Here is a 16,188-nt window from a genome sequence, read left to right as displayed (position 1 = left end):
TTGGTATTGGTAGTAGCTCCTCTTGAAAGGTTTGAAAGAATTTATTATTAAATCAATCTGGGCCTGGGCTTTTCTTTTTAGGCCGCTGTTTGATTACAGTTTCAATTTCCTCCATAGTGATGGGGGAGTTTAGATATGCTACATCCTCCTTACTTAACCGTGAAAGGTTATAAGTGTCCAGGAATTTATCCATTTCTTCTAGGTTCTCATGTGCAGTAGCATAAAGTTTCTCAAAGTAGTCTCTGATTACCCTTTGGATTTCTTCAATATCTGTCCTGATCTCCCCCTTTTCATTTCTAATACAGGTTATCAGGTTTCTCTTTCTTTCTTTGTGCATTTTGCCAATAGTCTATCAATCTTGTTGATTTTTTCAAAGAACCAACTTCTGCTTTCATTGATCTTTTGGATTTTTTTTTTACTTCATTGATTTCTGCTTTCAGCTTTGTTATTTCCTTCTGTCTCCCTATCTTTGATTCCTTTTGTTGGTCATTTTCTAATTTTGTGAGCTGCTTCATTAAGTTATTCAGGTATGCCCCTTCTTCCTCCCTCATGTGTGGTTGCAAAGCTATAATTTTTTCTCTCAGGACCGCTTTTGCTGTGTCCCATAGATTCTGGCAGTTTGTGTCTTCATTATCACTTGTTTCCAGGAATGTTTTGATTTCCTCTTTGATTTCATCTCGAACCCACTGGTTTTCAGTAGCAGGCTGTTTAATTTCCAATTGTTAAAGTTTTTCTTCTGTGTCCCTTTGTAGCTCACATCTAATTTCAGAGTCTTGTGGTCAGCAAAGTTAGGCTGCAAGATTTTTATCCTCTTGATTTTATGTTTTATGTGTTAGCATGTGGTCTATCAGTTTGGTTGACCTATCAAGTGTTGACAGGGCCATGTTAAGGTCTCCCACAATTATTGTGTTATCATTGATGGCTTCTTTGAGATTTGTCAGTAATTGTATTAGATAATTTGCTGGTCTCTCATTGGGTCCATATATGTTTAATAGTCTGATTTCTTCCTGCTGCACATATCCCTTGATTAGTACAAAGTGTCCATCTTTGTCCCTTACCACTTTTGGTGTCATCAGATATTAATATGGCCACCGCAGCTTTTTTAAGGATGTTTTTTGCTTGGATGATTTTCCTTCAGCCTTTGATTTTGAGTCTATGTTTGTTCTAACTATTCAGATGTGTTTCTTTTAGGCAGCAGAAGGTTGGATTCATCTTTTTGACCCATTTTGCCACTCTGTGTCTTTTAATTGGTGAATTTAGTCCATTAACATTGAGGGAGATGATTTTCATAGAATTTAATGTCATCTTTGTAAATAAATTTGCTGTGTTTGTTGGTCCCTCTTGTCTTAGAGTAGACCTGTCAGTTTTTCCTTTAAGGCTGGTTTATCATCTGTGAAGTTTCTGAGCTGTTGTTTATCCATGAAGCTGTGTATTCTTCCTTCAAATCTGAACGTGAATTGGGCTGGGTGCAGTATTCTCGGTGAGGCATTCATTTCATTCAGTCTTGTCACAATTTCCCACCACTGTCTTCTGCCCTTGAGAGTTTCTTGTGACATGTCTGCAATAAGTCTTAGGGATGCTCCTTTGAATGTAATTTCCCTTTTTGATCTTGCTGCTTTCAGTATTCTATCTCTATCTATGGGATTTGTCATTGTAACAAGGATATGTCTTGGGGTGTTTTTCTTTTGGTCTCTTTTAGCTGGTATTCTTCGGGCATGCAGGATTTGATTGCATGCAGTCTTTAACTCTGGGAATATCTCTTTGATGATGTCTTTGACAGTTGATTCCTCTTGGAGATCTCTTTCCTGGGTTTCTGGGACTCCAATGATTCTTATGTTGTTTCTGTTGAGTTTATCAAAGACTTCTATTTTCATCTCTTTGCATGCCATGAGTACTTTTTCCATTGCCTGTTCGTTTGTCTTAAGGTTCTTTTTCAATTTCTTCTGTTGTGTTGAGTTTTTTTTTTTTCTGCATCACATCTTCCAATACTCTGATTCTCTTCTCAGCTGCTGATACCCTGTTGGCAAGGCTATCCATTGAGGTTTTCAATTGAGCAACTGTGTTTTTCAGATCTGTTATTTCAGTTTGGAGTTTTCTGATTTCTGTCTTTGTGTTCTCTTCAGATCGATCTATGCTCTTTTTGAGTTCTACAACCATATTCCATATTTCTGTTCTCAACTCCTTATCTGAAAGGTTAATCAGGTGGTTGGAATTTATTGGGTCATCCAAGTTTTCATCTTCATTCTCTTTGGATGGTGTTTGCCTGCGAGGTTTCCCCATTGTCACGCTTGTAGTGTGGTTTTTCCTGTGTGTTGTGGTGGGGTTCATTGATTAGAAAGAGTGTGCAGCCGCGAAGCGAAGTGGCTGAACTCTTCTGCTGCCTCTAGTTGACAGTCCTCAGATTGAACAAAGGCACAGCAGGGCAGAGTGATCCCGTGCCAGAAAGTACCGGAAAGTGAGTTTTGCTGGGTACAGTATTTTAGGTGAAGCATTAATTTCATTCAGTCTTGTCACAGTGTCCCACCACTGCTTTCTGGCCTTGAGTGTTTCTGGTGACACCTCTGCTGTAAATCTCAAGGATGCTCGCTTGAATGTAATTTCCCCTTTTGATCTTGCTGTTTTCAGAATTCTGTCTCTATCTGTGGGATTTGTCAATTGTGACTAGGATGTGTCTTGGGGTAGTTTTTCTGGAGTCTCTTTTGGTTGGTACTCTTCGAGCATGCAGGATTTGATCACATATATTCTTTAGCTCTAAAAGTTTCTCTTTAATGATGTATTTGACCATTGAGTCTTCCTGGAAAATTTCTTCCTGGGTCTCTGGGACTCCAATGATTCTTAAGTTGTTTCTGTTGAGCTTATCATAGACTTCTATTTTCATCTGTTCCCATTCTTTGACTAATTTTTCCATTGTCTGTTCATTTGCTTTAAGTTTTTTTTTTTCCATTCTCTCCTGCTGTATGGAATTGTTATTTATCTCATATTCCACTGCACCAAGTCTATTCACAGCTTCTGATACCCTGTCCCAGAGCTTATCCATTTTGTCATTCACTTCGTTTATTGAGTTTTTCAGGTCTGTTAGTTGACATGTTATTTCAGTTTGGAGTTTTGTGATTTCTGTCTTCATATTTTCTTGGTTCTTATTAGTGTTCTGTTCAACTCGATCCATGGTTTCTTTGAGTTTGTTGATCATCTTCCATATTGCTAGTCTAAAGTTCTTATCTGAGAGGTTGATTAGTTGGTTGGTCATTATCTGGTCATCAGAATTGTCATCTTCATTCTCTATGTCTGATGCTGGCCTGTGTTGTTTCCCCATTGTCACACTTGTATTGTGGGTTTTTCTACATGTTGTGGTGGTATTCATTGGATAAATGATGCAGGCAGCACACTCCTCTGGCTCTGCCCTTTCTGGATGGGCCGACTTGCCTCTAAGGGAGGGGAGTCCTTCATGGATGAAGCCTCACACAGGATCAAATCTTAGGCCTGAGCACGCAGCAGAGAAGACAGTTCGGAGAGAAATGCTGGGCTTCAGTGATCCAGCACAGTTCTTAGTGTGATTTTTTTCTTCTTGTTGTAATGGTGTTCTTTTCTTAGAAAGAGCGCACGGCCGCATAGTGAAGCGGAGCCAAAGTGCTCTGCTGGAGCCTCTTTTCGGCCCACTCCCAAGAGGTTCACACAACAGGATAGTAGACAGAGACACACAGGCAGCACTCACAATTTTTCACAGTTGGGCCCCACTGGGCAGGCGTAGTTTCATGGATTTTCCCAGCCTCTTTTTGTGGTACTTTTAAGGCAAAAAAAGTTATGACATCTCCATGAAACTCCTGTGAAATTCTCTTCTGAGGAAAATACTTAAAACTGTGCCCCCCTTCCCAAATTAATCTGGTTGAAAGACATTTTATGCATTTTATGTTATCATATATCGACTATTTTATCACTTCTACATCTATGCATATACTTATTAATGGTCATTTTATTTGCCCTGGTGCTGAAAGAGGACAGGGCTTTTTTGGACCTTGATCCAGTCTGGAGACCCTGCATGGAGCCAAGTAAGCCTCATCACCACTACTTTCATCTTCTTGATTCTAATTGGCTGTCCTTTTCATGGTTTCTTTGAGTTCTTTGAACATCAAAGAACATTTCCTTTCTAATCTCTTGATCAGAGAAACTATATAGGTGATTGATGTTGAATCTTCACAACTGTCATCTTCATTCTCTAGGTTTGATTAGTTTCTGCAGTTTTTACCATTGTGACCTTTATAGTGTGATTTTTTATGTGTTGTGATAGACATCTTTGACTAATAGAACCATGCAGCCACAGATTGAAGTGAATGGCCATTCTTTTTTCTGGGCTCACTCATCTCAGTCCAGTTCAAAATGATGCTTTGTAGTTTAGTGACTCAGGGGCCAATCAGTCTCAGGAGCATGAGTGAAAATAAAAAAATATTCAGTTCTAAATACCCAAACCAAATCAATGGCAATATAATCAAAAGATCCAAACTGTAACAAGCTAAACCAAAATTGACCTGATACACTTGCAGTCTAGGAGCTAAGAGTAGATGTATAAGATGCATGCTGCGAACTATGGTAGAGGAGGTCAATACTGATGGTAGAAATGGCCCTAATTCACTGTCACAATGTTTCTAAATGCAACTGTGAAATGTGTAATTCACATTGGTCTCAATAAAATATTAAAAATATACCTATAAATGTGGTATTGTATAATTTATAGATAATATATTACTAAATTATTACTATTACAACTTATTTTGGTTAAATATTTTCAGTAAATGTATAATAAAACAAAGCATACCCAGTGAGAAGAGCACACCATGTTGACCAAGCTTTGCCCCTGTAGTGGCTTCAGACAAATTCACCCTGACCACGCAGACAGGACTTAGGGAGACTGGAAAAATAAGAACATGGTTGATATGTTCTCTGTCCACACATTTTTTTCTAGTCAATGAACCCTAGCACAACACTTAAAACACACCACATTCGAATGGTCACAATATGGACATTCCTCAAAAAGGTAGAAATTGAGCTCCTATATTATCCAGCAATACTACTCCTAGAACATTTTTCCTAGGAATATACCCTTGGTATACTAAACACAGTACAAAATACCCTTTGCACTGACATATCTACCAAAATAATATATACAATAGCTAGAATCTATAAACAACCCAGTTTGCCCAACAACAAATGAGTGGCTAAAGATACTGTGGTATATCTACACAATGGAATAATATGCAGCCATTAGAAAAAGTGAAGTCATGGAATTTGCTTATATACAGATAGAATTGAATTTTATCCTGACTAAAATAAATCATAGGGGGGAATAAACATATAATAGTATCACTTATTTTTGGGATATACAAAATATAAAAGACAGTATGGTAATAATATTCAGAAAATATTAAAAAGGGCCAAGAGTACCAGTCTATGGTAGAAAGCTTGCCACAAAGAGTAGTAAGTGAAGTAAAGTAGAGAAGGGTTTACTATGACAATAGTAGTTGGAACTGATCACTCTGGACAAGAACTGGATGCTGAAAGTGGATAAAGTGACATGCTTGAACATGCTTTCACTAACAATAGTGCAAACCAATCTTGGGAAGAGAGAGACACTGAGAGAGAGAAAGAAAGAGACAGAGACAGAGAGACAGAGAGGGGAGAGAGTGTGTGTGAGAGAGAAGCAACATGCCTGCCCCAGAGACAGGTGAGGAGGGGGAGTAAAACAGGACCTTGTTGTTGGGAAAGGTGCACAGTTGAATGGTAGTGTACATATGACTGAAACCCAATGATTAACAATTCTGTAATAACAATGCTTAAAGCAATAAAAGAGCAATAATAATAATTCATGATTATCTGATATTAAAAGCCTTCTATATATGAAAAGTACTTGAAAAAGTATTTAAAGAATAACAGTTAAAACTGCAGTTTGAGGGGCTAGAGTGGTGACGCAAGTGGTAAGGCATCTGCCTTGTGCTCGCTAGCCTAGGATGGACCATGGTTCAAATCCCCAGCGTCCCATATGGTCCTCCCAAGCCAGGAGCAATTTCTGAGTGCATAGCCAGCAGTAACCCCTGAGTGTCACCAGGTGTGGCCAAAAAAAAAGCAGTTTGAGAAACTGAGGCACCTTCTAGAGATGGTTGAACCCTCAGTAAAAGAGAAGCTATAGGAGAATATAAAGGTCATGATAGGAATTTGAAATTATCATCATATGAAATGACATAAGTCCAAGTATCTTCTCAGTGAAAGCACCCATACTAATTTTTTAGTATGCAGAGAATATCAGGTGAAGGAAATTAGAGAATTGTTTTTATAACTTTATGTCAAAAGCCATTCTCTACTTTTTCTCCTTCTAGAGACATCCTTTTGCTCTGTTGAACACGTTTCTCCCTATTTTTCTCCCTTCTCCCTTTTTTCCTAATTTTCTCTTTTTTCTCTCATATTTCTTTATGTAAATTTATTTCAAAACATTTTACCTTATTAAAATTAATTATGATAGAATTACATATTTCTGCGATGGAGGCACTCAATGGTCTTTGAAGACATTCAATGATTTTCAGCATTTTCAAAATCCCTACTCTGAAAGAGGTACAACTATTCAGCACATTAAATATGGTGAATTTTAAAGATTTCCTTGAAGTATAACATATCCATCAGCTTCAAAGACTTAGGACAAAAATTTAAAATATGTCAGTATGTCATTATAACTTTTTACAATACTAATATTACAATCAAATGACTATTTTAAATAAGGTAACATACTGTTGCAAATTAACTTATCTGTTTTATTTTACTTGTTAAAATGATGACTTTTAGTATTGGAGGTAAGAAACTTGCCTTCCTATGGCTGACCTTCTTTTGATCTCTGGTATTACATATAGATGACCAAGAACTGCCAGAAATAACCCCCGAATGCAATGTCAGTACTAAACACTGAGCACTGACAGATGTGGTTACAAAACAAAAGCAAGCAAACAAATTTTTTCACCTTATTTCTATTGTCAGTAAATTGAATTATTATAAATACATGGTTGGTATTATTTTTTATGTATTGGTGTTTTTCTTTTTTTATTGTCATATTAGAGTTCTTCTTTTTTTTAAAAGACCCTTCACAAGTGCAACATTCCCATCACCAATGTCCCAACTGTCCCTACTGCCAACTCCACACCAGCCTGTACTCTAGGCAGGCTTTCTACTTCCTGCATTCAGTCACATTTTGTTATAATGGTTCTCAGTGTAATTATTTCTGTGACTACACCCATCATGTCATGAGCTGAACCTTCCAGTCTTCCTTTATTTTGTTTCTGAAAATTATTACATAAATGTCTTTTATTTTTCTCAAAACCCATAGATGAGTGAAACCACTCTGTGTTTATCTCTCTCCTTCTGACTTATTTCACTCAGCATAACAGATTCCATATACATCTATGTATAGAAAAATTTCATGACTTCATCTCTTTTGACAGCTGCATAATATGCCATTGTATATATGTACATTGTATATATGTTTCTTTAACCATTCATCTATTGAGGGGCATCTAGGATGTTTCTAGAGTCTGGCTATTGTAAACAGCATTGCAATGAATATAGGTGTGAGGAAGGGATTTTTGTATTGTGTTTTTGTGTTCCTAGGGTATATCCCTAGGGTGGTATAGCTGGATTGTATGAGAGCTCAACTTCCAGCTTTTGGAGGAATCTCCATATCGCTTTCCATAAAGGTTGGACTAGACGGCATTCCCACCAGCAGTGAATTAGAGTTCCTCTCTCTCCACATCCACGCCAGCACTGCTTGTTCTCATTCTTTGTAATGTGCGCCAATCTTTGTAGTCTGAGATGGTACCTCATAGTTGTTTGATTTGCATCTCCCTGATGATTAGTGATGTGAAGCATTTTTTCAGGTGCTTTTTAACCATTTGTATTTTTTTTTTGTCAAAGTGTCTGTTCATTTCTTCTCCCCATTTTGTGATGAGGTTAGATAACTTTTTCTTGTAAAGTTTTGTCAGTGCCTTGTATATTTTAGATATTAGTCCCTTATCTGATGGGTATTGGATGAATAGTTTCTTCCACTCAGTAGGTGACTCTTGTATTCTGAGCACTATTTTTTTTTTTGAGGTGCAGAAGCTACTCAGCTTAATGTAGTCCCATCTGTTTATTTCTGCTTTAAATTGTTTGGATAGTGCTGTTTCCTCCTTAAAGATGCCTTTACTCTCAATGTCATGGAGCATTTCACCTACATGTTGTTCTATATACTTTATAGTTTCAGGTCTGATATCTAGGTCTTTAATCCATTTGGATTTTACCTTTGTATATAATGTTAACTGGAGGTCTAAGTTTGCTTTTTTTTACAAGTGGCTCGCCAGTTGTGCCAACACCACTTATTAAATAGGCCTTCCCTGTTCCATTTAGGATTTCTTGCACCTTTATCAAAAATTAGGTGACAGCATATCTGGGGAACATTCTCTGTGTATCATGTCATCTGCGAACAGTGAGAGCTTGACTTCTTCCTTTCCTATTTGGATTCCCTTGATATCTTTTTTCCTTTTTGCCTAATTGCTATATCAAGTTCTTCCAGTATTATGTTGAATAGTAGTGGTGAGAGGGGCAACCTTGCATTGTACCAGAATTTAGAGGGAAAGCTTTTAGTTTTTCTCCATTGAGGATAATATTTGCCTTTGGCTTGTGGTAGATGGTCTTGACTAATGAGAAAGGTTCCTTTCATGCCCAATTTTTGAGAGTTTTTTTTTAAATCAAGAATGGGTGTTGGACCTTATCAAATGCTTTCTCTGCGTCTATTGATATGATCATGTAATTTTTATTTTTCTTGTTGATGTTGTGTATTATGTTGATGGATTTATGAATGTTAAATCATCCTTGTATTCCTGGGATGAAACCTACTTGATCATAGTGAATGATCTTCTTGATAAGGCATTGATTTCTATTTGCCAAAATTTTATTGAGGATCTTTGCATCTGTATTCATCAGGGATATTGGTATGCAATTTTCTTTTGTTGGTAGTATCTCTGTTTGGTTTTGGTATCAAGGTGATATTGGCTTCATAGAAGCTCTTTAGAATTGTTTCCATTTTTTTCAGAGCCTGGACAGGATTGGTAGTAATTACTCTTGAATGATTTGAAAGAATTCATTAGTGAATCCATCTGGGCCTGGGCTTTTCTTTTTGGGAAGACATTTGATTACCGTTTAATTTCAATACTGATGAGGATGTTTAGATATGCTACCTCTGTAGTCAACTGTGAAGGTTATAGGAGTTCAAAAATTCATCCATTTCTTCCAGGTTCTCATGTTTCATGGCATAAAGTTTCTCGAAGTAATCTCTGATTATCCTTTGAATCTCTGCAATATCTGTATTGACCTCACCCTTTTCATTTCTAATATGGGTTATCACGTTTCTCTCTCTATGTGAGTTTTTCTAATGGTCTCTCAATCTTGTTTATTTTTTCAAAGAACCGACTTCTGCTTTCATTGATCTTTCGGAATGTTTTTTTTGGGTTTTCACTTTATTGATTTCTGCTCTAAGCTTTGTTATTTCCTTCTGTCTCCCTATTTTTGGTTCCTTTTGTTAATCATTTTCTAACTTTATGAGCTGCATTTTTAGACTATTGAGGTATGCCCCTTCTTCCTTCCTGGTGTGTTCCCTCAAAGCTATAAATTTTCCTCTTATTACTGTTTTTGCTGTGATCCATAGGTTCTGATAGTTTGTATCTTCATTGTCATTTGTTTCCAGGAAAGTTTTGATTTCCTCTTTGATTTCATCTTGGACCCACTGCTTGTTCAGTAGCATGCTACTTAATTTCCAGTTGTTTAAGTTTTTCTTCTGTGTGCCTTTGTAGTTCACATCTAATTTCAGAGCTTTATGGTCAGCAAAGGTAGCCTGCAAAATTCTATCCCCTTAATTTTATGAAGATATGTTTTATGTACCAGTATGTGGTCTATTCTGGATAATGAGCCATGTGCACTGGAGAAGAATGTGTATCCGGGTTTCTGAGGATGGAGTGTCCTATATATATCTAGTAGGCCTCTTTCTTCCATTTCTCTTCTCACGTCTAGTATATTTTTATTGGGTTTCAGTCTGGTTGATCTATCAAGTGTTGACAGGGCCATGTTGAGGTCTCCCACAATTATTGTATTATTATTGATGTCCTCTTTCAAATTTGTCAATAGTTGTATTAGATATCTTGCTGGTCTCTCATTAGGTGCCTTTACATTTAGTATTGCTATTTCTTCCCGTTTTACATAGCCCTTGATTAGTACATAGTCCATCTTTGTCCCTTACAACTTTTCTTAGTCTAAAATTTGTGTCATCTGTTAGTAATATGGTCACCCCAGTTTTTTAAGGGTCTTGTCAGAACAAACAAACTCAAAATCAAAGGCTGGAGGAAAATCATCCAAGGTTATTATTATTTTTATTTATTTTTTCTGCAATACCCAGTGGTACACAGAAGTTACTCTATGCTCAGTAATCACTCTGATGGTTCAGGGAACCAAAGAACATGCCTTAGCATCTTTGGCTGTGCTCAAGGCAAGCATCTTACCCACTGAACTCTGACTTTTGAATTATTTTTTATTTTTTGCCACACCTGCTCTGCTTAAGCCTTACTCCTGGGTCCTCACAGAGTCTTCACTCTATGAAAGCTGTGGGATGACATAGGGAACTGGAATAAAACTGGGATCAGTCACATGCATGGTAAGTATCTTACCTGCTGTAATATTCCAACCCCCAATAGGTTAAATGTTCTAATATCAACTATAGTGCACAGGATTAATTCTACTTTCATTAGTGGAATAATGATTGCTTTAGGAATGAATAAAGTCCCATGCATTTTGGAGAATCTTCAGAGTAGTCACTTCATAGTCATTGGCTCTCACTCTTTCTGTTGATCTCATCTCATCTCATCTCCTGAAGCCCTGAAGGTTGCTGCTTTCCATTATCACAATTATTCATGCCACTCACTTAGAATTTAATCACATTGCAGTTAAATTTTTTGAGAATTTTTTATTTTACCACAGTGGATTAACACTCTTTCACAGTAATATTTTAGGTACATAGTGACATTGAGTCAGGAGTATTCCCACCACCAATGTTGTCCTCCCTCCACCCCTGTTCCCAGCATGCATCCATTATCCCCTTCCTTTGCCCCCTGAGCTGCTAGTATGAGTGGTCCCCTCTGTGTCTAACTTGTCATAGATTGGGTATAGATTCTATTGTCATTGGCTTTGGATTTGGTGTTTAAGTCTGATCATTTTTTTATTTCTACTTGATGTTCATACGACTTTTTGGTCTTGGCACCCTCCATTATTTCTCCTCCAATTTGTGAGGTAGAAAGATGATTCAAGTTATGTGGTTCTGTTAGAAAGAAAGAAAAGGGGTAAAAGGGGGGGGACAAAAATCAAACAAGCAAAAAATGGGAGGGGTCCTTCTAGAGGCTATGAATATCAATTTAAGAGAAGAAAAACATAACAAGAATACAAAAAAAATTAAAAATTATAAAAACAACAACTCAATAAGCACCACAGCAATAAAGGCAACAACCAAACAATAACCATGGTCCTAAGATAAAACAAGACAAAGCACAAAACAAACAAAAAACAAACAACACACACACAAATCCCCAAAATAAGTAACAATAACAAAAAATTAATTTGTGCTTTTTTTTTTTGCATAGGCACAGTTAATATTGGGGAGATTAGAAAGGCAGTTCCCTTGGCCTAAGAGATATAGGGTTTCTCTGCCCTTAAAGTATACTGTCATGGGAATAACTACAGGCTCTGTACATGCTCTTATTCTTTCCCCTAGGTCCTTTTGTGATGTCTGGGCACTTTCCACTCAGTTGTGGATGAAAAAATTAGGCCTCTAACTAGAAATCTTGGTATTTGCACAAGTCATATGATAGAGCCTAGGGTAGAGTCTTTCTTCATGGTTCTAGATGTTCTGTTCCATCACTGTTGTTTTAATTAGTCTTCTGTCGTTGGTGGTCTTGGTTTTGCCTGATTCTAGGGCAAAACCTAGGATAAAATCTTTCATGATGTTTCCAGGAGTTCTGCTCAGTTACATTGCAATTAATTCTAAGAATCAAACACCACCTTTCAATAACTAAGGATACTTCTGAGAGTAATAGAGGAAATTTCAATAGTAATGCTGAAGACACAGATATAAAGTGGGATATTCCTGGGAAGATCAGATATATGATATTTGGACATAATCATAATTTCACTGTTATGTTCTGAGAAGTACAATACTGTCCTGTTTTCCATATTTTGTAAAGGCAACTTGGAAACTAATTAGTGTCATTTTAAGCCATATATTATATAAGAAAGAACAATTAGAATATAGAATATAAAGAAAAATATTCAACTTCTGTTAAGTACTCTTTGTAAATTTTAAACACAAACTGATTGAAATGAGTAAAAATATTTTCTTTCTATTTTTCTTGCCTTTTCTATCCTAAAAGATAAGAGCTACACATCCATGTGTAAACATAGAGACCTAACTCTACTCTGTAAGTTCTAAAAAATTCTCATAGCATGGATCTGGGGAGATAGTATAAGCTTATACTCAACCATTTGATCTCTGACATCAGAAAGCATCCTGAGCATCTATGGATTTATCCCTGGAGGTTCTTGAATAATTACAGATGTGAAACTAAAGGCATCCAAGTGCTGCCAGCATGGCCCCAGTTGACCCAAGCATCACAGAACCCAGGCAACACCACATTCTCAAACATTAACACTGAACTGATTACTTGGCTAGGTATCACTGGGAATGGCCTCACTACTATTTGAGAGTCAGTTGTGAAGTCTATAAAGCAAAAAACTCTTAAGCAGAAAAGTAGTGAAATTGCCAAATGTGTTCATTCATAATTGAATAGGATTCAAAGAGAATTCCTTGCTACATAACATGAAGACTTATCGGAAGTGTACATTTAAGAAATTTTTGTTGTTGGTTTTGTTTTGTTTTTGGACTATACCTAGTGATCCTCAGGGCTTGTTCCTGATTTTTCACTCAGGGGTCATTCTTAGCTATGTTTGGGGGAGCATTTTGATCCAACCTGGTTAACTGCATGCCAGGAAAGCACCTTATCTAGATGATCTTCTGGCTCCTATACCTCAGACACAATCTTGGGAAGATCACTTAGAATTTTTAGTGATTTATATAATATATTAATTCTATATTATATACAGAATATATATCATATATATCATATAAATGTATGGGAATCTGACATTTTAACACCATCTGTAAGACCTATATAGATTTGGTCATTATTTGAGTCTAGTTTAGTGTGTGGAAAGACTATATAGGATTTTTAAATCAAAAGAAGGGCAAAACTTAACTTTTTGGGGGTATTTTCAGGAATTGAACTGGATGCCTCATACATGCAAGGCATATTATCTTTACTGCTGAGTCACAATCCTATCTCAAATCTGTAACTTTTAACTAGAAGAAGAAACAGTATTAGCCTTTGTAATTGTCCTATTTTGCTTTTCTGCATTTGCTCCAGAGTCATATCAGTTTCTCCTGAGGACATCATGTTTTGATCTCATTTTTCATATCTTTTTCTTTACATTAATTTTCATTTTAGAACATTACTTAGAAATTATAATAGCTCTAATAAAATGAACATTAAAAATAATCCCATAACATCAAGGTTGCATATTTTCTACTGATTAGTGGTTTTCTCTTGATTAAATTATGCATTTTTAATACAAGTCCTTCATTTCTCAACAGTAACACATGGCAGAGATATCCCTTGATATACACCAAATGTATTTATGGGTCCCTGTCTAGGCATATATGAAACTGCTTTTAACTTCTGGCTCTGTATATGAAATAGAACCAAAATGCTTAATAAACGCTTCTGTTATAACCACTCACATGGTCTCTCTGAGGAGAAATATAATCTTTTCATTGTTAAACTAGTAAAAGGAAATGGAAACCTTGAAGGTGGGAAACCTTGCCCAAGGTCACTGTCCATTAAATTTTCCCTAAAGCCTGGAGATATTAATCTCAGACAAAGATTATTACAAGTGTGTTCTATTTCCAATTGGTTTAGTGGAGTATTGGTGTGGTTCACTTCTATTATTTGTTTGCATGAAACTCCCAAACATATTGATCATTTTATATTGACTTCTACAGTATCTTCATCACTGTAAATTCTCTGTTTCAGTTGACTTTCAGGGAAACTTTTAACATTCATGATCTAGGCAACAGGAAAAGTTATCTGAAGCTTTATTTCCTCTGATTATTTTTTTTTGAATTTCAGAGAGCTGGTTTCTCAGAGTAAATAATTCAAAAAATAAAGGATTTTTTAGAGTAAGTTAAGCAAAAGTTGATATATGTACTTTTTCTTTTAGGGTGAAACTCACCTCTTCTCCAATAACTAGCTCTGCTCTGTGGTTACTGGGCCCTAGGCTCAGAAGTCTTTGTTGATGTTCTTGGATTGAACCCAGGCCTCCTGTATGTAAAGCATGCGTTCTTCAAATTGAATTATTTCTCCAGCCCTATGTCATAATTTCTTGTCTTGAAATCCAAATTCTTTTACTAGTTTGAGGTTCTTCACATGATTGAAAGAGTTCATGAGGGTATCTCTATGTGTAGTATTTCTGGAACAGCACTAATCGAACCAAGCAAGCTTCATTTGTCATGTTATGGCCCAACATTAATAATGCTTGTTATAATAATGCTTAGTTGAAAGGAAGTAAATTTAGCTAATGTGAGAGATAAGAGACAGCATCCATTGATTCTGAGATGTTAGTGTGGTCTTTACTTCATCTCCCTTTATTCATTCTTAACCCTACTTATTAAATTTTCTTTCATTTGTGCCCTGTATTGGGTTAATGCAAGGTATGTCATAGACACAAATTGACTAAAAATTCTCAAAAATTAGGTTTAATGCTATGTATAGTATGTGTTCTTGTGGTTTATGAGTATGAATGAAAGTTCTGCCTCACACAATTATCTAATAAACAGGGATGCTCTTGAACACAAACATACAGGAATGATAGGCTTGCTGTTTGGATATTGTTGGATATTGTCTGGATAGTTTGAATATTTTAGGTTGTTACATCAAGAATCAAGAACAACTGAAGAAATACTGCTTGCCTAAACCAGAAGGAATGAATAACATAAATCTTATATTACATTCAATACTTTGAATTAAAATTAATCATTTAGATATGATTCTGTTCTATTTATTTATGAGGTATGGAAAGTAATAGCTTTTTACATGCCCAGAAAAGAGGAAGAAAAGACATTAGTAAGCACTACCTAAATTAGACCAAATTCTTCATTTCCCTTATTGTGGTCATGTTTTATAATTTAGTTTCTTTTCCCTTCACATATAATTTAGTTGTTGTTGTTGTTTTGTTTTTGTTTTTGTTTTTGTTTTTTTGTTTGTTTGGTTTTAGGTCACACCCAGCAGCACTCAAGGGTTACTCCTGGATATATGTTCAGAAATCACTCCTGGCAGGCTGGAGGGACCATATGGGATGCTGGGATTTGAATCACTGTCCTGTGTCTAAGGCAAACGCCTTACCGTTGTGCTATCTCTCCGGCCCCCATATAATTTAGTTTTAGCCACATTTGTAGATACTATTTTTTTTGCCTGTGTTATCTTTGGCAATTATTATACTAAAATAAGATGTAGAGTTGATATATTTTCCTATTTTCCTAACTCTCAGCTTCTAGCATAAATTAGCTATTTCTTGATCCATAAAATCTTATTTTTATATATAGCTTTAAGAATGCTACACTTTCTTCATGTTTTTTTTTTTAATAACTAAATTTCTAAGAGATCTGAGTTGAGAATCAGAAACTTGTTTTACTGGTTTGCTTAACTTTCAATTTCTAGTTTCCAACACTTGAATACTAGGGGAAATATAGATCCAATTGGTGCTCAGAGTTTATTCTTAACTCTGCAATAAGGAGTTATTAAACCCAGGTTAGCTGCATTTAGGGCAAGTGGCCTGCCTGCTCTACTGACTCTCAGTGGCTAGCTTTGTACATTTTGTTTTTTTGGAGCCACACATATCATTGATCAGGTGTTATTCCAGGCTCAGCACTTAGGAATCACTCCTGATGGGGTAGGATGCTGGGGATTAAAGGGTTGGCAATGTGTAAGGCACATAGCACCATCCAGTCCCAGCTTTGATATTTTATTTCAA

The sequence above is a fragment of the Suncus etruscus genome, chromosome 16, assembly GCF_024139225.1.
Source record: "Suncus etruscus isolate mSunEtr1 chromosome 16, mSunEtr1.pri.cur, whole genome shotgun sequence".
NCBI classification, from domain to species: Eukaryota; Metazoa; Chordata; class Mammalia; order Eulipotyphla; family Soricidae; genus Suncus; species Suncus etruscus.
This window is presented reverse-complemented; position numbering follows the sequence as displayed.